The sequence below is a fragment of the Typopeltis vanoorti genome, chromosome 14, assembly GCF_054136105.1.
Source record: "Typopeltis vanoorti isolate ZY-2024b chromosome 14, IOZ_Tvanoo_1.0, whole genome shotgun sequence".
Taxonomy (NCBI): Eukaryota; Metazoa; Arthropoda; class Arachnida; order Uropygi; family Thelyphonidae; genus Typopeltis; species Typopeltis vanoorti.
In genome coordinates, this window is record NC_143562.1 from 113,152,888 (window position 1) to 113,175,354 (window position 22,467).

At 35.5% G+C, this 22,467-nt stretch overlaps 1 protein-coding gene across 5 annotated transcripts in view; it reads right to left on the reverse strand.

The window, feature by feature from the left end:
• The window catches only part of LOC150099843 (protein Gawky-like), a 580,239-nt gene that overhangs the window by 390,197 nt on the left and 167,575 nt on the right, over nt 1–22,467 (reverse strand). Inside the window, exon 2 of one of the 5 annotated variants that reach the window (XM_090404075.1) lies at nt 4,207–4,289. The exons of 3 other annotated variants lie outside the window; for them this stretch is intronic. The gene's annotated coding sequence lies outside the window, so the exon portion shown is untranslated. Of the gene's footprint in view, nt 1–4,206; nt 4,302–22,467 lie in introns of all 5 variants that reach the window. One more of the 5 variants, XM_090404076.1, reaches the window with a different exon arrangement.

Genomic DNA, 22,467 nt, shown 5'->3' on the forward strand with positions numbered 1-22,467 from the left:
AGATCTTGCCTGCTTGTCACCTGCATCCTACTTTATTTTATTTTTTAGATTATTCATTAACATCAAATAACGTTTGTTGTTTTGGTGAATTTACTTTTTATTTTGACTGCTTATTTGTACTTCCATTCTGGTTTGATATTTCAGTTTCATTTTGTTTTACAAATTCATTGCTCTGCTTGTGTTTTTACATGATTAATCATAGATGCATAGTTTGTTTTTCCTGTATCACCCAGATATTTTGTGTTTTTGCATGTTTTACATTTCACAAATTTTGAATCTTCCCATGAATCATAATACTTACAAATATTTCTTTATTATTTATGACCAAAATATTACTATTTTTCAATATTTTAAGACAAATTTCAATTCTTCATAATATAAACTAAAATAAACTCACCACAGAAAGTACTATAGCAAATGCAAGAAGCCTTCATATACAGTCATGCAAAATAAAGGGAGGCTTTTTCTGATTCTTACATTTGTTATAATGCATGTAATAGAAATTTTTCTGGTCCAGCCAAAGTTGAACATCTAAAAAACATGCTGAATTGGCCGAATAACAAAGCAAAACTGAATATTCACATCCTTAATTTTCCGTTTTACATTTTTTTAAAAAATTTCATGATTTGAATTCTTAATCTTTCAAAATATATACTCGCATTCTTGATTCATCTTCTTTGTTTACCAGTTTTATTCATGTTTCAGCTACTGAATATACATTATTTACATTTACACAATTGAGCTTCATTCTCAACACCTCTTATCATAAGTTTCGGCTCAATCATGTTCAGCTGCAAATATATTGTAATCTCTATCTTCTAAAAATACACAACCAAGTATGTCCTTTTAATTACTTTCTTAATATAAATTTCAAAAATATATATATCAATGCAATCCAAATTAGCATTTAGTTGGAAAGTAGAGTACCTCAAACTCTGAATAAGCCTTGCTATTTTTTTTGATATTTCCATAATTTTACTATAATGAAACACATGTCATAATTGAATTAATTGAGAACTCTCTAGTCCCAAATTATGGATTTCAGAAATATTTTCAAAAATATTGAAAATGATACAGGTTTACTAACAGAAAAGATATTTTTAAAAATATGAGTAACATAGTTAAAGAACAAAATCGCAGTTTGACTGCAGTTTGAAGAAATAATAGATTGTGAGACAGTGGGAAAAAATTATATATTGTCAATATATGTAATTATTTGTTATGTCTTTATAACACAAATATCTAAACAGAAGTGCTGGATTAAAAATTTTTTTTTTTAATTATATGATTGATAATGAAATAAATAAGTATATTAACAGATTAACAAGCAAATATATAAAGATACTCAAATAAATTATATCAAAGATAAATGTTCTTTATTCCCATAAATCTCAAAAGGAAGAATCTCAAATCCAGTTAATATAAGATTCAAAAATTTTCTTAACTATGTCCGTTTCCTATGCAAGTGGATACATGCATTTTGTGCCTTATATGAGTAAAAAATTATTATTGTAACGGATCTCTCAATTTTGTTTACTGAAAATGAAATAATCATGCAATTATGATTATTTAATAACTTTTACAAGTAAGATAGTTCTTGGAGAAAACTGTAATGGTGGTTACAATGAAGAAAAAAGAATCCAATTAAAACAGCTACCAAACAAAGATGTGAGTGCTACAAAACATTAGGAAAGCTCAATCTGTATTACCATTAGAGTTCACAACATAAAAAATACATATAAAAATTAGTTACAAGTGTGAGGAATATTCAGAAAGAGTACTTTTTTTTTTTAGGTTGATGAATCAGGCTTCATGGTTCTCTTTAAGCTTTCTTAGTAGAAAATAGCTTTTGTGGAAGACTTAAGTTTTTTTTCCCAACAGACATGTCTAAGAGAAATGGCATGATGTGCCAGATCAGTTTTGTTAAAATCCTAGTATTTTTTCAACCCATTAAATCCTCGTGTTCTAATTGTACACTCACTTAATCTTCTCATCTGAACAAAAAGACCACAAGTGCAAGGAACCTAACAGACTCCTGCTTGGGATAGTGGAGAAAGCTGGTCTCTCAGAGAGCACAAGAAAGATGCTGGCTTACAAATCAGGTGAAAAGAGAATGTACAGATTTCCAGAATGAAAACGCGAGAAAAATATTTCTGATAAACCTTTGATTTATAGAATGGAAACCCTAAGAATCTTAGGGAGATCAAGGATCAGCACTGTATATGTTTAATACGTTATCTATAAGTTGACAAGCACAGATATTACAGAGAAATGTGGATTTAGCATGAAGCTCCTATTGTAACAGTGCTCCTGTGATGGACAAGCTCAATAAACCAAAGTTGTTTTGAATGTACTCGACTTCTGACAGAATGATAATGGAATGTAGCAGCAATATATCTTTCCTGTGTTGGTTCGCTTTCATAGACTGTAAGCAGTCTATGGAAGTAAAGCAATACAGAAAGCAACTATCTGGCTGTCTTAGAATATGCAAATCTGGGAACAGGAGACTATTATTAGTTTCTATTCTTCGAGTAAATGTAGCAATTTAGTTTTGCAGATGCAGATGTACAGTATGATATTGGACACACCAAACTACAAATGTGATCTACAATGTGAACTAATATAGAAAGATGGAGAGTAAAGAAGTTCAGCATGTGCTGTTTAAAATGGTCCATAATAAATATAAAATCAAGTGGTGATATTCAACATATCTAGAAAATATTTTAAAAGGATAAAATTAATATGAATGGTTTAAGAGGGATGGCAGTTTTAAAATAGGTTTGGTTTGGACATTTCGAGTCTTTGCAGGATAAGCAAAAATGCACTGAGGCAGGATAAAGTGACTGTGGAGAGAGAGAGAGAGAGAGAGAGAGAATATGGTTGAGAATGTGTAGTAGCTAGCATGCAAGTGGTGGAGCAGGGATAAACTCGAACAAAAGCATGGAATCACCGGGAAGGAAAGGCAGGTGATGGTAGTGGACTTGTGTGATAGCACAAGAGAGTAATGACAAAAATATGTATGCTTAGAGGCCTTTGATGGGTTGCCATATTTGTGGCATAATGCAAGGAGCATGAAAAATAAGGGTAAAATTTAAGAAATACTGCTAATGAGGAACATGTGTTTGAGATAAACAGGATACGATATCTTAACAGATGTTGTTATATGCCTGGAAATGTAGAGGCTAATCACTGAAATATTTAGACAAATTAAAAGATGAGTTATCCTAATAGGGAGAATTTAATTATGGGAATATGAATAGGAAAAATATTTTTAAAAAAATATAGAAAAAGGAAGCAAACAGTGAATTTCTGGTACTGCCTTAATAGCATGTTATGGAAGCAAGTGAGTTTCAAAGTGTTAAATTTGGTGATAGGCTATCTGATAATGGTGAATCTGGTGATAGGTAATTATGAATAATGCAATGTCAATGATTACCATGGTGGAAATGTATACAAAAATCAAGCAGACAAATAAGATACGAGTGAAAAATAAAAATAATAAAAAAAAAAGGAAAAGATATAACCAGATGCACAAAAAAGTGCAGACAGAAAAGCAAAAAGTACAGTGTGGAAGGAAAAAAAAAAGTGTAATATGAGAGATTACCTCAAATCAAGAAAATCCAAAGGAAAGTCTGCTATTTGGTGAGTAAGAGGGAGAATGATTTCAGAAACATGATGCTAATGGCAAACTGACAGAATGGTTTAATGAAAATTTTCAAACATTCAATGAATAATTTATGGAGCAGTGGCATACAAATCCTAGAATAAGAGTTTGGTTCATTCCTTTACAGTGATACAAAACAAATAAACCATTAGTATATGAAGTACACAGGCTTATGTTAATAAAACTGCAAGATTGACTGATATGACTTGTATATTTCTGGCAATGTGTGAATGAGGTGAGCATGTCTGTAATCTGGCTATTTAATCAGAGACCATCATAATATACATTTTATATAAAGATGAGATTTTAAGTGGTAGATGAAAGACTATTGCTGTAATATGTTTCAACTGTAAAAAGTGAAAGTTTCAGGTGCAGAGTGACATATGTTATTTGTCAGGTAAGCCTTCCTAAATATGTCTACTAATTCCATGCAGGTCCACTACTACCACCAGTAATAATAATTATACACTATATTTTCAGTAAAACTTAAAAATCTCATTAAAGTATCAGTCTCGAGACTGAACAATAAAACACAATCTTACCCACTCTCCTGTTGCTTCTCTATATTATCACGTTTTGCTCCTCCTCCTCCTCCTTGTTGTAAGTTATGCTTTTCAGATGGTATCTAAAATAACATCTGAATATAGCATTCAAAGAAATCATTACAGCATTAACTAAGATAGGAAAGAAATCAAGGACACAAATACAACATCAAGATACATGGAAGGCCATTTATATCTGACATTTCTTGTTCAAATAATCTGAAGAAATAGTGAACTATAGAATAATTTATCCTATTCATATTTTAAATTGTGTCTGGAAATTAAAGTCAGACATAATCAGTGATATATATCTGTCATTTAGATGTAAGTTTTTTTTTTATTAATTTCAAGACTGTTTATTATTATTATAAACATTTTTTTGGACTGGTGGTGGGAAAACTAGGGGACACCTATGGAAGCTGGGAAAGAGTGTGGTTAGCAGGGGTGTTAGAGCTGGGCTCTTTACTTTTAGAGTGGTAAATGAGTGGAATAAGCTGACAGAGTCTGTTGTGGGTGCTATGACAGTGAGTGAGTTCAAGGCAAGGTAAGATAGATACTGTGAGAATGTCGTATAGTTGTGTGGACATGATGTTTAGGGCCTCCCTCGACGAGTCTAAGGACTCTCTGGAGTCGCCCGTAGTAATAATAATAATAATAATAATAATTATTATTATTATTATTATTTAGGCCTCCAAGGAGTCAAAAGACTTATCGCAGGAGGTCCTTCCTAGGAAATACAAGTCTATCCACACTCATTGTGGGAGATCCCTCCTAGGAAATAAAGTCTATCCACGCTCATCGTGGGAGGTCCCTCCTAGGAAACACAAAGTCTATCATACCATTCCTTAAACTTTATGCATAAAAAGGTATACAAATCTTGCTATTTAAGTTCATGAACAAAACTTCCATATTACATTTTTCAGAGGTCATGTAACTGTAATTTTGCTTATCCTGGAACTGACTATTGTAAACTCATGCTAAAAATGTGCTAAAAAATTTTTTTAAATGTTATGAATAGGCCCAGGATGGCCACAGCATGTTAAGTAAAACAGGATGCTTCAACTCTCAATCATGTAGGTGTACCACAGGAATAGTTTATTGAAATGAAAAATTTCCTGTAGTGAACTTCTTTTACCAAAAATAAAAAAATTTTAAATAATAATAATAAATAAAAATTACATTTATGAGATATGGTTTGGGAATTTTGTTTGTAATATCAAGTGAGTTTGTTATAATGGTGTTTGCTATAGCAACTAGACTGTACAAGACTAAGCACTAAAAATTTTGCCCAAAAATAAAGTCTTACCTTTTGTAACACTTTATTTTGCATTTTGAGATTTCTTGCAAAAGTGATCTCAGCTCACCTATCCTTATCCTCAGTAATACACAAATTTCCGGACTAGACAAAATCAGATCTCTCTCTGCTTGGACTTACACTTATCCTCAGTCTCTCCTGGAATAACCACATCACATTAATAACTTCATCAGCATCCAAACTAGACATTCTCTTTCATTCAAGATGGTATTTTACACATGCTCAACTCTGAACTTTATGCATATCCCAAATCTAGCCATCCTTAGAATACTGCTCACATGTTTGGAGTGGTGCACCTATAACTTCTCTAAAAATTCTTGACACTGTCCAGAGGAGAGCAATTCAACTCATAGATATTCCCTCTTAAAGATTCACTTCAACCTCTGTTTCACAGATGTAATGTTTTTGCTCTGTGTCTACTCTACAAGTACTTCAATGATCACTGCTCCACTAAACTGGCAACAACCAACATTCCTCCACTTTCTGTTGCATCTATTAATACAAGAGCAGTAGCTGCACAGCACCCCTTTACTATGCAACTTTAAACACACTAAACCAACTTCTCCTCTTCCTCTTATTCTTCTGGAATAGCCTTCTGCAAAAAGTATTTCCAAACAACTACAAACTGCAACTCTTAAAAAAAAAAAAAAATTAAAAAAAGTCAAACTTCTGAATCCTCATCTGCACCACACACACACAGAACTGATATGTTTATAAGTCCTCTTATATATATAGGATTAATTTTTTTAAAAAAATGTGCAGGTAGTAACTCTACTGTAATTGGTAATTAGTTTACGGAATTAACAACGCATACAAAGTATATTAATTAAAGGTAACTTTAATGAATAACTTCTATATTTCGGCAATGTCACATTGCCATCTTCAGGAACATAAAGATATGGTATGTGCACTCAGGAACTAACACAAAGCAAATGAGGAAGAAAGCAAGAAACTAATATTGTTCCTAAAGTCCTAATGGTGCCCTCTTGTGGGCTAATTTGGTAGTCTTGGCAGTTGGGCTGAAGTTCTCATAATGAAAGTCTCCCAAATTTGGGGCAGTTTCATGCACCCAAATTTGTTGAGGTTAGGAATGTTTTTTAGAGCTGCTGAAGATTCTTTGAATAATCTTTCGTATTTAAACTTGCTGCGATGGATTATTTTTGTTTTCTTCCAACAAATTTTATGGTGGGTATCTAAGGCATGGTCTGCCAGCCCAGAGCGGCTGTACTGGTGAAACCGGATGTAGTCTTGGTGTTCTGAAATCCTGATATTTGTTGTTCTGCCTGTTTGGCCGAAGTAGGACAATTTGCAGCTGAAAGGGACCTGGTATACACCAGGTAGGTCTAGGGGAAGTGGTTGGTCTTTGGTAGAGCGGATAAGGGATGCCAACTTTTTATATGGTCTGTAACAGGAAGTAAGGTCATATTTTTTGAGGATATTGGTTATTTTTTCAGAGGTGCCCTGGATGTAAGGGATGGTGATAGACTTGGTGTAATCTTTATTGTGGAGGGGGGGAGGGTATCTAAGGCATGGGCTGGCAGACCATGCCTTAGATACCCACCATAAAATTCGTTGGAAGAAAACAAAAATAATCCATCGCAGCAAGTTTAAATACGAAAGATTATTCAAAGAATCTTCAGCAGCTCTAAAAAACATTCCTAACCTCAACAAATTTGGGTGCATGAAACTGCCCCAAATTTGGGAGACTTTCATTATGAGAACTTCAGCCCAACTGCCAAGACTACCAAATTAGCCCGCAAGAGGGCACCATTAGGACTTTAGGAACAATATTAGTTTCTTGCTTTCTTCCTCATTTGCTTTGTGTTAGTTCCTGAGTGCACTAACCATATCTTTATGTTCCTGAAGATGGCAATGTGACATTGCTGAAATATAGAAGTTATTCATTAAAGTTACCTTTAATTAATATACTTTATATGCGTTGTTAATTCCGTAAACTAATTACCAGTTATGTCTAACCAACGTATAAGTCTTACTACTAGAATCTACTGTAATTGTTGCTTCATTTTCTTCATATGAACTGAAGATGGATAGATACTGAATGCTGTTTGTTAGGAGGATATTTACTAAACTCAGTCATGCAAGAATTGAAGAAGTAGAAAGCCAGGAGGCTGGCGTTTTCTGCAGGGGATGATGCAATATAATTCTTTGGGTAGAGACCAGAAGGCAGGGCTACAATTTGGAGAGTATGCAAGCATTCTGCTTGTATCTCTTTCAAAATCAGGTTTCAACATGTTGATAGTTTTCTTGCAGCTAGGTAGTTTGGTCTTTAGCATAAGCAACATAGGAAGATTAAGAGGTTTTGATGCAAACCAGTCACAGTATGCTCAATTATTCTGTTGTACTGCCTTGGCACACTTTTGGGAGAACCAAGGCTTAAATGAGACACAGGAATATAGAGTGGAACAAGGAATAAATATTTCTAACCCAATAATAATTACTTTAATGGTACATTCAGTATATAAGTTAGAGTCGGATGGCCAGAAACAACAACCCAACAAGGAAATAAGGCATAGAAGTAGATGATCATCCCACTCATCCTTTTATAATGCCACAATATATGGATGTGAGTGGTATGTATATATGGTATTACTCCATGGAGGGAAAGGGGGAAATCTGCACTAGAGTGACTGTGGCCTGAACTGGTCAGAGGACAAACATTCGCAGTGCACTGAGATGGTTTGCTAGCAAGGAGGAGGTCTAAGGTATTTGGAGAGTAGTTGGAGTTTGTCTAGTAGGCATGCACAAACAGTTTGTGCAAGATCACTGGTAATAGCAAATACATTAGTTTCTCTACCTGCTTAATCTGTGCAGCTGGAAGAGGAGAGCGAACATGTGTTGTGAACACTTGTCTCCAAGAAAAATGACTTCACTGTTAAGAAAGTAGAACTGAAGAAAAGTGACATTTAAGGAAAGGAAATCAAAAAGATTAATGGCTGGTGTTAGAGAAAGCAAATGAATTTGAAATGAGGAGGGTAGAGAGAGAGAGAGACTTTGAGCAAAAGGAGGTCAAAATCAGTATATTCTAAGTTGCATACTCTTTAACATGGTATATTAAAGCGAACATATGCACAAACCCCCACCTTTAAGGCAAAAGGAATCAAAGCTTATATAACTGAGAAAGCCAAAATTAGTGTTTAGAGGCTAAAATTTGAGTTTGGAAAATAGATAAGGTTCACAAGGGGAATGGCAATGAACAGTACTGAGGTTGGAACTGAAACCATGTATATTTGTGAAGTAGATATGAAAGATGAGTTTGACAGTGAATGCATGGTCACACACATTCCCTAATGAAGTGCTATATTATTATTATCCTAAGACCTACATCCCAAGAGGTCCCTTTTGTCATACACAAAACCCATCAGACTGTGTCTTAAGCACATTTAAATTCTCTGCAAACATCACAACCTCAGGCAATGAATTCCAATTATTCACAACTCTCCATGCAAAAAGCACTGGGTCTCACCCTTGTGCCTCACACCTTCTTTATACAGCTTCTGGGGGTGACCTCTTGTTCTTCCCCAATCTCACACCATTTTATGAAAAACTCCTCTTTCTCCTATCCACTAGACCAGTGTTTCTCAAACTTCAGATATGTGCATACCCTTTCTTAAATTTTCATTATTACCAAGTACCCCCTTATCAAAATAATAAATAAATAAAGTGTATTTCATTGTAAATGTCTATTTTATTTGAATTTATATGTTCTTGTAAACAAAAAATATGATTTATATTTAACAGAACAAAATTTGGAAGAGGTTCCTCTTCATTTCCCGTCGATGAAAATCCACATTTCAAGTAATTCATATCATATTATGAAGATTTTTCATCTTCTTCTTAGTTGGTTCTCTAGAGATATCAGATGACACACTCTTATCAATTTCATTTGATCCAGATACAATATCAATGTTTTCTTGTTGCTTATAGCTACTTGTGTTTGCTATATTGCTCTCTCTTGTGTGTTTTATAAATCCAGTCTTTAACCAATGATCCATACTTAAGAATTTGAAAGCTAAAAAAATTACGGTATTTATTCGAATATAACTCGCACTTTTTTTCCCAAAATTAAAACTAAAAAATCGTGGTGCAAGATGTATGTGAGAATTTTCAGAAAAAAACTGAAAATGGTGTGACTTACCAAGACACTCCTATTCGCTATCACTACTTTTGGCATCAAGAACAGTTTCCTTGTGTGCATCGTCAAAGTCATCTACCCAAATAGCTTCATCTTCTTTCCCATTATTTCAAGCAAAAATTACTAGTAATTTACAAGACTTGAAATATGTAATGAACAATCCTTCACAAATGACCAATCAGAGTAAAAGCAGAGCATGAAACAGACAGCAATGGTAGCCCAGTAGAGATAGAGCAGTTATGAAGAAGTGCATATGATTGGTGCGGTATTAACAAAAGATCGCGCAAACCAAAGACAAAGGCAACCATAAGTTGAGATGAAATGCTAATTTTCTTCTACTGAATTTCATAATATCTGAAATGCATTGACTATATATTTCTTAGTTTTAACACATTCATGACGGGGTGCTGTCAAGCAAAATCATATGTTGCACCAGTAACATATGGCTTTGCTTGAGTCTATATAGCAGTTTCAGTTGGAGGGAGGAGATGTGATTCATTAGTTAGTGCCGTTTTATTCCAGTTGTAATTGCACTATTTGTTGAGAACTATATTACACAGACTGCAAATGTCTCTGTACCTTATGTTGAATTTTTTCTTGACAATTATTCATAAGACTATTACACTTTTTTATAAAATCTTTATCAAGTAGCTTTGTTTTTATCCTCCTACATGTTTCGCCAATCTGTTTCTATTGGCATCCTCAAGGAATACAAATCAGTAAGCACAAAATGAAGGTTACAGACTAGGTTATAACCGATGGTTCTAAATCATACAAAAAATTGGTACTGTGCGTGACAATGTGCGTGTCTCGTTAACGTGATTTATTCGTGATGACTCATGACGTAATTGTTATGAAAGTTCATTTCTTTGATATTTAATGATCTGATAAAAGTTTTCCAAATTTCTGGTAAAATTAGACCTTGATTCTTGTTTAGGTTTTCAGTTTTAAGGACGACTGTAGCTGCTTCTTTAAAGGTTCTTGAATGGTAGTTATCTTCTATGTATGGCATAAGGCTCTTATGCCATATTAACTTAACTTAGCATTATCCATAACTTAACTTAGCATTATCCATAGTCTCAAGAAAAGAGCTATACAGTATACGACAGACAAGGATGACCTACTAACGGAATTAACCACAATATCCAGAGAACTTTCTTTAAATGGTTACCCTAAAAGATTCTATTTACTGATATACCACATCGACAACGTGATGACGTCCAATACATCAGTACAATTACAATTCCTTTTGTCAACAACCTTTCCAAAAAATTAGCTAACCTTTTAAAACCATACAAGATCAGAGTGGCATTCAAACCAATCAATACTATTCAGAAATTTTTAAGATCACCGAAAGATCCTCACCCATTCTACAAATACTCTGGAGTATATAATATTCCTTGCTCATGTGGTATTAGTTATGTAGGTCAGACATCTAGAAGCTTCGAAACGAGAAAGAAAGAACACATAGGATATGTCAGAAATAACAGACAAGACATTTCAGGCCTTTCATGCCACTTTGCCTCTACTAACCATCACATTGAGTGGGATAAGAGCCTTATGCCATACATAGAAGATAACTACCATTCAAGAACCTTTAAAGAAGCAGCTACAGTCGTCCGTAAAACTGAAAACCTAAACAAGAATCAAGGTCTAATTTTACCAGAAATTTGGAAAACTTTTATCAGATCATTAAATATCAAAGAAATGAACTTTCATAACAATTACGTCATGAGTCATCACGAATAAATCACGTTAACGAGACACGCACATTGTCACGCACAGTACCAATTTTTTGTATGATTTAGAACCATCGGTTATAACCTAGTCTGTAACCTTCATTTTGTGCTTACTGATTTGTATTCCTTGAGGATGCCAATAGAAACAGATTGGCGAAACATGTAGGAGGATAAAAACAAAGCTACTTGATAAAGATTTTATAAAAAAGTGTAATAGTCTCTGTACCTTATTCAGTGATACAATAAAACTATTTGTTTTTCTTGCATCTTCAGTATAGTGGCAATGTTGGGGAGGGTGTGTTATTTACTGCAGGAGCGAGTTACTATCGCCACAACGTTCACATCCTGGCGATAGTAACTAAGAATTTGAGTAGAAGAATTCATATATAGTATATATATTTATTGAGAAATATATACGTTTAAAATAATTCTTTTTTTTCTTAATAATGATTCCATGCGTTAATGATGCATAGCCAAAAATTGCCATGTACCCCCTGAAGACCTTTCACGTACTCCTGGGAGTATGCATACCACACTTTCAGAAACACTGCACTAGACTCTTCAAATTACATCACCTCAACTTTTCTTCATATTCACCATTCCACAGATTAGAAACTATTTTGGTCAATTGCCTCTGGATTCTCTCCAACATCTCTTCATCCTTTTGAAAACAAGGTGACTAAATCTGTGTACAGTAGTCAATATGTGGCCTAATTAGAACTTTATACAATGGAACCAGAAAATTTCTACAAGTCAATGTCCTCCACATCACTGTCAGAATTCATTGTGTTTTCCTCACAATTTTGGCAATATGCCTTCTAAATTTTAGAACCTTATCTACCACCATCCCAAGATCTCTTATTTCCTCTATCTCCACCAAGAATAAATTGTACATCCCATCTTTGTTTTCCAATTTTTAAAACCTTACATTTAGCAACAGCGAACTTGCATCCCAACTCCCATGCTCATTCACTCAGTCTATTCAAGTTTTCATTTTTAGGCCACATCTGCTCTACTTCTCATAGTTCGTCCCTATTATGAAGGATTTCTAAACAACTGTAGATAACCATCCAAATGTTTCCCAATACCATTAACATACAGGATAAACAGCAATGGCCCAAAAACAGATCCCTGAGGCACACCACTAGTAACGTTCCTCTCCTGGGATACTGTTCCTCCATACAGAACTTGTTGATACCTCCACTCTCCAATCCAATGAAGTAGTCTAATATCCAACCCCATCCACTCTAGTTTGACAATCAACTTATGATGTGGCAATCTATCAAAAGCCTTTGTAAAAACTAAGGAAAAGTCAGAGAAAAAGCCTCATTGATTACGTCGTTGCTGATAGTGTTATCCTAAGGCAAGTTCAGGATGCTAAGCAGAATAAAAATGGATATATGAGGGTGGTCTGAAAAGTTCTCAGTCTAACAATGAAAAAAACCTAATTTATAATTTCAAAATTATTTTTATTTTTCAACATAATCTCCCTTAAGACTAATACATTTATTCCAGCGATGCTCCAGCACCATTATCCCGTCCCTGTAGATAAGGTTCTCAGTAAGATCTGCAAAATACCCCTATACAGCTGCAATTACCTCTTGATTCAAAGAAAAACGCTGACCAGCGAGACAGAGTTTTAGTTTTGGGAATCGACAGAAATCAGAGGGAGCCAAATCTGGGGAACGGGGGTGGATGTTCCAACCATTCATAGTGCACATCCCTTAATTTTCCCATTGCCAAAACACCTTTGTGGGCAGGTGCATCGTCCTGATGAAAGATGATTTTTTTTTCTTCTGCAAACCGGGTCTTTTCAGACAAATTTTTTTTTTGTCTAGTCTGGTTAAAAGATCAGAATAATATTCTCTGATTACTGTTTTACACTTTTCAAGATAATTAATAAAGAACAACATGCCTTTAGCATGTTGTTCTTTATTAATATAAAACTCTGATGCCATGACCTTTCCTGCAGATGGAACCGATTTTGTCTTCTTTGGAGCTGAATAACCGACTTCTGTCCACTCTTTTGACTGCTGTTTGGATTCTGTGTGTGTATGAATCCAAGGTCTCATCCATAGTAATAAATCGACACACAAAATAAGTTTTATTCTTGTTAAAACGCTCCAAGCACTGTTCAGAAATTTTCATGCTAGTGCATTTTTGATCTGCTGTGAGCAAGCGTGGCATCTTGCGCAAAGCTTTTTCATTTGCAATTCTTCATGCAAAATATATCCTACACATTCTTTTGAAATGCCTCAGCAATTTCACGCACTTTGACTCGCTGGTCATCTAATACCATATCGTGCACTTAATCAATGATTTCTGGTGTTGTTACACTTTTTCGAAATCCTTCACGTGGATCAGCTTCAAGGCTGGTACTGCCATGTTTAAACTCGGAAGCCCATTTCTTAATTGTCGAAAATGAAGGAGAAGAGTGCCCATAACCTTTTATGAAACTTCGAATGAATTTCTTTTGGCATTAAACTTTCTTTTACAAAGAATTTTATAACTGCATGATACTCAATTTTTTGCTTCAGACAGCTGTATAAAACAAACTACTTGATAGAATGACTTGCAATTTCACATGGATGCTTATGACAGATGTACCAACTCAGAAAAACAAATCTTGTCGACAGTGTTGCCATCTATGGTCGAGGCCGAGAACGTTTCAGACCACCCTCGTATATTTATGAAAGTTTTAAAAAGAATTAAATTCAGCAGCTTACAGATAAATTCTAGACTCAACTATGCAAACATTATTGAAAAAAATTTATACCAGTTTGAAAACAAGAACAAAACCTTGGAGTCTCATTGGCAAACTCTGAAGAAGACATTGATTGATTCAGCTAGGGAGGTATGTGGTGAAGTTGTCTGCAAGGATAGTCAAATAAGAATACCATGGTAGACACAAGAAGTTAAAGAAGCAGTCCTAGAAAAAAAAGAAAGCATACCAAAAGTTCCTAGCAAATAAGTCAGCAGATGCCCTAAAGGAATACAGAGAAAAATGTAAGTGAGCTAAGTTATATGTAAAAGTAGCTAAACAAAACTCAATGGAAGACTTGGGTAAGAATATAGAAAATAAATATCAGGAAGATGGCAAAATCTTCTGGAGGCTATTGATGAAACTTATTGGAAAGAGCACTGTCAAAGGAATGAAAGATGATAAAGATGACATGAAAACTGAAGATAAGGATATCCTAGATCTCTGGAGTAATTACTTTGAAAGATTGTTAAACGAACCAAGCAGTGACATAACCATACTAGAAAATTTTCAAGAGGAATGCAAACATGAGTACGTACCAATACTTGAGGTAGGAAAAGCCTTCAAAAACTTGAAATGTGGAAAGGCAGCTGGAGTAGATGATATTCGACCAGAAATGCTTAAGTATGGAGGTATAAAAGTTTCACAGTGGCTACACTGCCTAATTCAGAAAGCTTGGACAGAAGGTTGAATTCCCAATGATTGGAATAGAGCTCTCATACTACCCATCTATAAAAAAAAAGGGAATAAAGCTGAAAGTGAGAATTACGGAGGAATTTCTCTATTAAGTGGTCCAGGTAAGATTTCTGCAAGCATACTTGAAGATAGGTTGAGAAAAATTGTGGAAGAGAAAATTGGAGAACAAGCTGGGTTCAGGCAAATTAGAGGTTGTCAAGATCAGATTTTCACTTTAAGACAAATAGTTGAGAAATGGTGAGAATATGACAAGGATCTGTACTTAAGTTTTGTAAATCTGCAAAAGGAATATGACAAGGTGCCCAGAGAAAAGCTTTTTAAAACACTTCAACTGAATGGAACATTATACAAAACAATACATAGGCTATATTTAATCTGTCAGTCAGCAATCAGAATTGAGGAAAATACAGGAAGATTGTTTGATATAAAATCATCGGTAAGACAAGGATGCACATTATCTCCACTCTTATTCATCATTTATATGGATCACATTATGAAAGAAAGTGGCATTAGGCCTGATATTAGAATTGGAGATGTCAAAAACTTAGCGCTTTGCTTTATGCAGATGATATTGTACTCCTAAACACATCTGGTGCAGGTCTCCAGGATTCTTTAACTAAATTGAATAACAAATTTGGCATGAAAATCAGCAATAACAAGACCAAAACTATGAAAATAAGCAGGACATAGAAAACTTCAGCTGCATTCTGAATGGAGATCTTAGAGAAGAAGTGAAATATTTCAGCTATTTAGGCATAGCTTTGGTGAAGATGGCAAGTTTAATCTGGAAATAGACAACAGAATAAGCAAAGATGGTACATTGGTTAGCCATCTGAATAAGGGAGAAATTAGCCAAAACACCAAACTCGCAGTATACAAGACAATGTTCACCAGTTTTAAGTTATGCATCTGAGAGTTTCGTTAGAAATAAAGCAGTTGATCAAAGATTAGTGACCATATGAAGATTCTGAGAAAAATTAGAGGATTGAACCGATGGCATCAATGGTAGAATCATATTAAAAATGAAGATATTAGAAAGGAACTTGACACTATTAGTATTCAAGAATGTGTAAGCAGGGTAAATCTAAGGTGGTATTGTCCACTTAAACAGAATGGGTGAGGAAAGGTTAGCAAAACAGGTGTTTGATAGCAGGAAAGAGAACCATGGGAAGACCAAGTTCTAGGTGGATTGATTCAGTCAGAACTGCCTTAGAAGAACGGCATTTTAGACATGACAATATTGGAGTGCTTATAAATAATAGACTAATTTAGAGGAAAATTGTTGATAGGAGATATGTAATAATAATGTAAACTTAATCATGTAGTGCTGTTATAATAACATGAACATCCCTCGGGGGTACATATCAGGAAATTGATGATGACATTTTGCAATATTGAACTGGCAATCCTCATGCCTATTCACTGGGTCTATTCAAGTCTTCATTTTAAGGCCACAACATCTGCTCTAATCCTTATAGTTCATTCCAACTTTGCAGTATTTACAAACAACTGTATATCCCCATTCAAATCATCCCCAATATTATTAGCATACAGGTTAAACAGCAACGGCCCTAAAACAGATCCCTGAGGCACACCACTAGTGACTTCCCTCTTCTGGAATATTGCTCCCCCATACACAACTTGTTGATACCTATCAGATAGCCAATCTCCAATCTAATGCACTATTCTAATGTCAAATCCCATATGCTCTAGTTTGACTATAACTTATCGTGTGTTAATCTATCAATAGCCTTTGCAAAGTTTAAGTATTCTACTGTGTATCCATCTCCCATATCCAATGCTGCTGTCACCTTATTGTAATAAGTAAGTAACCTCTCTTTAGCAAATCTGTGCTGTCCATCAAAGATAATACCATTGTTGTCAAACCAATTCTGGATCCTGATTTTCATCAGCCTTTGCAACACTTTAACTGCAACACCTGACACAGAAATTGACCTATAATTTGATGCTTGAATTCTGTCAGCATTTATTATTATTCAGGCCTCCATGGAGTCAAAAGACTCATCGCAGGAGGTCCCTCCTAGGAAACACAAAGTCTATCATACATCTCCTTAAACTCATTGACAGTTCTCGCTCACACCACTCTATCAGGCAATGCATCCCATGGTTCGACCACCCTCCGTGCAAAGAAACCACTCTTCACCCTCTTGCTCACGGCTTCCTTTCGTAACGTCCAGGGATTGCCCCTTGTCATCACTCCATCCCGCTGCTCAACCAAGCGAAAGAACTCCCTAGTGTCAACCCTGTAACCACCTCTCAACAGTTTAAAAGGCTCAATCATATCGCCTCTCCTTCTTCTATCTACCAAACTCTGCAGTCCACATTCCCTCAGCAGATCCTCATAACTAACATTGTACAATCTTGAAACCATCTTTGTGATCTGCCTCTATACCTTTTCCACAGTTAATTTATCCCCTTCAAATACTAGGGACCAAATTTGAGAACAACAGTCCAAGTGTGGTCTGATCAGGGTCTTATACAACGGAATGATAACTCTTTTATCTCTGCAGGTCAGCGTCCTTCTCAGTATTGCAGCAATCCTCTGTGTTACCTTCATCAACTTTGCAGTATGTCCCCTGAATTTCAGGTTTCTATCAATCATCAACCCCAGATCTCGTCTCCCCTACTTCCTCCAGTACAACTCCTCCAATAGAGTATGAAGTGTCCCAAACCTCAAGACCTTACATTTTGCTGCATTAAACTGACATCCACATTCATTTACCCATCTGTCTAGCTTATTCAAACCCTCTTGCAGGGCTACCACATCTGCACTATTACTAATAACCCTTCCCAGCTTCACATCATCCGCAAATAACTGAATATCTCCCTACAATCCACTGACAATGTCATTGATATAAACGTTAAACAATATAGGTCCCAGTACTAAGCCCTGTGGATGCCCACTTGTAATCTTCTGCCTCCTTGAAACTGCCCCAACCATACACAACTCTGATACCTATCAGACAGCCAATCCTGAATCCAGTTGACCAACCTGACATCCAAATCCGTATGCTGCAACTTAAATATCAGCTTATCATGTGGCACCCTGTCAAATGCCTTTGCTACATCCAAGAAAATGGCAGTATATGCATTTCCCTCATCTACTGCTCTTCTAACTTTATTATAAAAGGCTAGCATATTACTAAAACAAGAGCGCCCCTTAACAAATCCATGTTGACTCTTGGAGAAAACATTACTCTCATCTGCCCAATGCTGCATACGATCCCTCACTAATTTCTCCATGATCTTAACAACTACTGATGACACACAAATTGGCCTATAATTAGACACTTCCAATCTGCTACCACCCTTATGCAATGGCACTATCTTACCTTCCTTCCATTCCCTGGACACTTTTCCCATAGCCATACATTGAAAAGCCAAGTCAAAGGAGCAGTCACTTCTTTAGCACATTCTCTCAAAACTCGTGGTGAAATACCATCATCCCACAGCTTTACTGACATCCAGAGTACTCTCCTCTTGCACCTCTAAACCTCGAACCTGCCCTATCCCTGTAATATTAAAACCTATTTCTCCAGAATGAAACACTCCAATAACGTGTTCATTGAGCAACTCCACTATGTCCTCTACATCAGTTACTCTATTCTGATTTTTATTCCACAATGTCATTCTTTCACAATCATTTCTCCTCCTACTGGCCACATAGCTAAAAAATTCCCTAGGATTTTCTTTGGATATTTGGGCCAATCTCTTCTAATATTTCAGTTTCGCCTTCCTTACCATACTAGTCACTCTCCTGGCCTGTCTTATATCTTCATGCATCTGCTCTTTGCCTGTCTCCTTATATCTCTTCAATAGCCTCTTTTTCACATGCAGTTCGTGTTTAATATTGTTTGTCATCCACTTTACACCAAATTGTGTCCTCTTCTTCACTTGTGGAATACAGCTTACTATTGCTGCTAACAAATATTCCTTTCCAATTTCCCAAGCACTAATGATATCCCGGCCTTCCAATTCCTCCCTCCATGAAACTTCCCCAAATTGATATCTAAGACTATTATAATCACCTACCTTATAATTCCACATATGTTCCCTTTTCTTTGATACTCCTGTATGTCTATTTATCTTCCAAGTCAAAACCACATGGTCACTCTCTCTCCAACTAGTGGGAGAGATGTGATCTCAGTTATTATTATCAACTCTTTTGATGCTATGACCAAATCCAAAACTCTTGAACCTCTTGTTCCCTCTATTACATGTTGCCTAATACATTTGTCCCTCAAGAATTCTAGAAATTCCATGCCCTTATTGCTACATGCATCTTCCTCCCCCCCTCCCCCCAAATTTATACTGCTGTAGTTAAAATCTTCCATAATAATCATTCCTCTTGCACTTGCCAAGCTCAACTGTCTAAACATCTCCTGGTCCCTACCATCTGTACTCCTTGGTTTGTAGCAACACCCCACTAAATATTTTGTCTTGCCCACCTCTACCTCACACCATATGCTTTCAAAATCATTAGTGTCACTGCCTTCCAAAGCCTCAACTCTTAGAGGACATAAGTTGTCACTTATCATAAGCAGTACTCCACCACCACACTTTCCCTTGTTATCCTGCTGAAAAATGCTGTATCCTGCTACTTCTATTCATGTTATTATATCCTCTTCTGTCAAGCACGTCTCAGTGATCCCAATAATCTTTGGCCAGGCTGATGCTATCGGCACCACCAATTCCTCTCCTTTATTCTGGATACTCCTGGCATTAGTATAAAGCATAAAAATGTCACTGTTTCTATACCTAGTTTAAGTAGCTTTACACATCTATTATTAGTAGCATTTGATTTTCACACTAGTATTTCTTTTTATAGTGGAATGTCCACATTTCTTCTCCATGCTGACATTTTTCTTCCCATTGTCATAATCAGAAATCTTATTACTGCTGCACTATGTGAGATTTGTCCATGCTCATACACATGGGGGTTGGGGGGGGGGCCTTCATACGGGTTATTCATACTCATGGCCCTGAATGTGGATCCATTCCTTGGCATTTCACAGATCATACTGGCATATCATCTTTACCAATAGGGAGAAGTTTGTTCTGTTTTCCATTTCATTTGTCAACGAGCTTGTGGATGTCATTTACCACTCTGTCTATTTCTGAGTGGAAGTTCAGAACGACAGCATTATATTTTTTTTTAAATGCCTCAATCGTGTCATGAACTGACAAAGACAATGAATGAGGTTAGAAGTTTACTGGCATTTTCAATAGTAGTCATGTTATCAATATCAAGATGCTGATCATCAATTATTGTTGATTTTACATCAAGCATGATAAAGCACTGTTTCAGTGATAGCAGGCACAGAAGAACAGAAAAATGACTGAGGTTAGCCACAAGTTTGAGTGTCAAATTATTGCTCTTTGCATAGCTGGCATGCATCTACTGCCAACAAATATCCCATTAAAGGCTCTCTCTCTTTTTTCTTTGCCCCCCCCCCCCCCGTTATGCCCGGTTTGCAGATATCACACTCCAGATCTTCAGGTGGTCTGTCTGCACTAGAGAGATCTGTGCTCTGTTGTCACCTGGTTTGTTGACACCATATTTATTTCATGTGGTAGGCATAGTGAATCTCTGCAAGTTGTGCAACAGCACTTACTATGGCACAACTTCCAAGCAACACCATCCTGCAGACCACCATATGGGGAAATCAGCTAACATGGATTTGAAGACTATACTGTAAGAAATACTTATGAAGGAAAACTGTCCAAAATGTTTGTTCAATTCCAAAATGGAATTGAACAAACAAAGAGGAAGAAAAATTTGCTTTGACTTTATACTTGAAACGCGAAGGATGAAAACTAGTGTTACATATTTCTTATTGAGGGAACTACAATTAAAGGATATTTAATTAATTGTATGTTACTAACAAAGATATTTAGTCTAAATGTATCACAGAACAACTTCAGTGTGTAAAAGAAGAACAGAAAATGTAAATACAATACATTACAACTATGTGCTGTAGCAATGGTTATCTCTTTTAGATGCATTACAAGTGTATCAGGTTTAAAATTATGTCACTATTTGGAACTTGAAAAGAGAAATGTTTTTCCCTTTCTCTCTAAATAACATTCTATCTAAATGTTCTAAATAATAGTTGGCTTGAAATTACGATAATGGGAAACCCATGGTGATTTTATAGAGTTCATCTTTCCAAATGAAATATTCTAAAGTTATAACAAATTTAAATAAATCTACAATGTCCAGCTGAAAAATCAGGAGATTAATATTCCAACATCAGAGATGCATTAGTGAAAAGGAAGTGATATCAAAACCTAGCATGATTTTGGTGGATCAAATTTTAATCTGATTTTACAGAAATCATATAATATTTTTGATATACGAGTTTTAACAACCTATGAGAGAATGTAGAATGTTAGACAAGAATTTGACTATTTTGTACATAGCATCACAGGGGAGGCAAATCAACAGCTGGTCTAAGAGAGCAGAGTCTGTTTTATGTAACTTCAGCAGACAATAGTTTCTGAGTGATCTAGCATGATATCTCCCAACTTTTTTAACATTGTTTGATCTATCCAGGAGATTAATGTAAAAGAATTTCAAATGTATGCTTCAGAGTCCACCAATATTGCTCTTATCAGTTTGTGCAATGATAAGGTTCTTGATGTTTTCTAAAGAACATGGGACTTTTACTTCAAAAATATGTATGTTTATCATTTTAGAACATTTAGAAGAAATATTTTTCAACCTCTGTAAATAAAACCATCCCACAGGATCCATATGTTGGTGACATTTTGAAACACACAGATCAAGAATTTTAATTTAAATTCTTGATCTATTAAAAAAAAAAATCAATCATCTGCATCCTAAAATCACAATAAGCATTATCCTTTCATAAATGTTCATCTCAAAAATGAAATGGATGGCACTCTCTTTCTCTGTGTATACATACCACAAATCAACTTTCTCTGGACATTATACACTAATCTTCTGCTCATCATCCATTCCCAAAATATGGAATAATTAATCTCTCTTGAATAATTCACTTTTAAAAAAAATAAAATACTGATCCTACACAAGAGGTAAAAAAACCTATAAACATATCAGTGCCATATGAGGGGCATAGATGACAGTTAAGAAAAAAGAAGTTTCATGTAGAGGGCTGCTCTAGAGCACAGAGGTAGATGGAATAAAAGGCCTAATAGTAAGTGAAAGGTATGGTTTGCTAGTTCACTGGAGCAGTGATTATGGAAGTGCCTGTAAAAGAGACACATAGTTGAAACAATACATCTGTGATATAGAGATTGAAGCAAGTCTGTGAGGGAAGGATGAGCCAAATTGCTCTCCTCTGAAGAATATCAAGAATTTTTTGGGAGATTTTAGGTTCATCACTCCACACATGTGAGCAGTATTTTAAGGATAGGCAGATTTGTATAGGGTTAGTAGTTGGGTGGGCAAAAAATAGCATCTTAAGTGGAAGAGAATGGTTAGTCTTTAGATGATGAGGAAGTTATTGATGTGTTTATGCCAGAAGAAGATACAGGTAAATTTCAGTCCAAGCAGAGAGATCTGATCCTGTCTGGTAATTTGTGTATTAAT